Consider the following 2,461-nt stretch of genomic DNA (forward strand, 5'->3'; position numbering starts at 1 on the left):
AAAAGTAAAACATAAAATAATTGAAAACAACGAAACTTAATAAAAATATAAATAATTAATTAATTTAAGCATAAAATTTAAGAATTTAAAATCTTATTAACAATTAAAAAAATAATAATGACTTAAAATTTAACCATAACATTTTTTTACAAAAAAAAAGAGTAAAACACTAAAATAAAATTAAAAACAATATGCATAGGCTGGTGAAAGGTGAAAGGCCTGTTTCGGATGTCGGTATCAGATGTAGTCGGTATCGCTTATGGACATCCGATACAGTTTTTTGCGCGTTTCAAATTCGATGCTTCGTCAAACAACCCAGATCAAACACCCACATACAGATCAAACACTTCAATCACCTTCTAATCATTCAATGTACATATCAATCAACAATCATGGAAAACACGAAAAAAAATTTAAGAAAACGAAAAGCAAAAATGGAGGAAGGAGACGGGTGGGATGCACCAACGAAGATGAAAAGGAAGTCGTGCCTCTGCAAAACAGACCAAAAAAAAGCACAATCTGAAATGTAAAAATGAGGAAGATGAAGTTGTTGCAGAAAAGAGAAACTGAACCTGTTTGCGTGATGTTGTGCGAGAAGAAAGAGCTTGAGATCTTTTGTGAGTTCGTGAGTGTTGTGCGAGTGAAAGGACAGCAAATGGTGGTGCTGTGCGAGAGAAAGGAGACCAAGCTGCTGTGCGAGAGAGAAGAGAGAAAGGAAAGCAAATGTGAGTGGTGCTGTGAGCAAATGACATCTGACACACACAAACCTGAAAAAAGAATCTGAAACTCAAAAAGAATTCATGACTATTCTTAACTATTTCAACAAAAGTTAATCCACATTCTAATTAGGGGCTAAACAGGTATTTTAGTAAAGTTTGGAGGTGTTGAAGACGCATGAAACACTCTTCCATTAATTAAGCCCATTAAGTAAGATGAAACACTCCCCATTAAGTAAGATGAAACAGGTATTGTTTATTTATTTTTTTTAAAGAAAAAAGGAAGATTGTTAAGGTGTAGGGTATTTTTGGAATAAAGAAAATAGTGGGGAGGTATAGAATATTTTTGAAATAAATTAAATTAATGGGGAGGTACAGGTCTTACTTGGGGAGGTGTAGGGAGTAACACCCTAAAAAACCTTCTCTTAAGCCCATTTACATTTCTGCAAACCTTTTTATTTGCTTTACTTACTTGGTGCACCCTGTTTTATTATATGTTTACATGCTGGTTTAGCTTTCTTTTATGCATCCCATAGTTACTAATTCTCTCCATGTTATATATTTTATGAACTTTATCTACTTTTTAAATATATAAATATTAAAAATAACCAAAAATATGTTTATAAGGTTAAAGCACACATGCGACCGTTCGTTTATGCCTTATGCTAAAAGCTTTTTTTTTTTTTTACAAAAATAATAAAAATATGTTTAAAAGGTTAAAGCACGTGTGACCGTTCGCGTAGGCCTTGTGCTAAAAACCTTTTCTTTTTTTTTCAAAAAAATAATAAAAATATGTTTAAAAGATTAAAGCACACGTGCGACCGTTCGCGTAGGCCTTGTACTAAAAGCCTTTTTCCCATCTTTTATAAAAATAATAAAAATATGTTTTAAAGGGTTAAAGCACACGTGCGACTGCACCGTAGGCCTTGTGCTGAAAGTCTTTTTTCCTTTTTCTTTCACAATAATAATAAAAATATGTTTTAAAAGGTTAAAGCACACGTGCGTCCGTTTGTGTAGGTTTTGTGCTAAAAGCATTTTTCCTTTTCTCTTTCACAAAAATAATAAAAATGTTTTAAAAGGTTAAAGCACATGTGCGACCGTTCGCAACCGTTCGCGTAGGCCTTGTGCTAAAAGCCTTATCCTTTTCTTTCACAAAAATAATAAAAATGTTTTAAAAGATTAAAGCACACATGCGACCGTTCGCGTTGGCCTTGTGCTAAAAAGTTTTTCCCTTCCTCATATAAAAATACCAAAATATGAACATTTTAAAACAACAAACAATTTTTCAGCTAGAACTACGTGATCCTTGATTCTTCATCCAAAGTGGAGATACGTAGGAGCAATGTCAGTTCTTGTCACTTCCCAAAAATCCAAATCTTTTCCAAGTAACTTTTCTCAACAATTTTTCCAAAAATAAAATAAAATTAGATTTTGTCTTTTAGAATCTTATTTTTAGGGGTAGTTAAACATTTCGAAAACCACATCCAATTTGCGTATTTAATTAAAGGTACTGTCTTAGGGCAGGCATTGTAGGGTACTAATACCTTCCCTACACGTAACTGACTCCTGAACCTATAATCTGGTTTTCGTAGGCCTTGCCTTATTATTTTATGGTTTTTTCCATAGTTTTCCAGAATAAACTATGGTGGCGACTCCAAAACTCTTTTTCAAAACCCGTTTCATTTTTGAATCATCGTCTCGTCGCGATTCCGGTTGTGACAAGTAGTTATGATTTTCTATTTATT

General features: G+C 33.0%; 1 long non-coding RNA gene across 1 annotated transcript; it reads right to left on the reverse strand.

Annotated features, from left to right (window-relative positions):
* Positions 1-333: 333 nt before the first annotated feature.
* Positions 334-1,041, reverse strand: LOC111242405. The gene is made up of 2 exons (XR_002669513.1): positions 573-1,041; positions 334-490 (listed from the first exon to the last, which is right to left on the reverse strand). It is a non-coding gene; the product is annotated as an uncharacterized LOC111242405 (long non-coding RNA).
* Between the last annotated feature and the right edge of the window lie 1,420 nt (positions 1,042-2,461).

The sequence above is a fragment of the Vigna radiata genome, chromosome 8 (assembly GCF_000741045.1).
Source record: "Vigna radiata var. radiata cultivar VC1973A chromosome 8, Vradiata_ver6, whole genome shotgun sequence".
Taxonomy (NCBI): domain Eukaryota; kingdom Viridiplantae; phylum Streptophyta; class Magnoliopsida; order Fabales; family Fabaceae; genus Vigna; species Vigna radiata.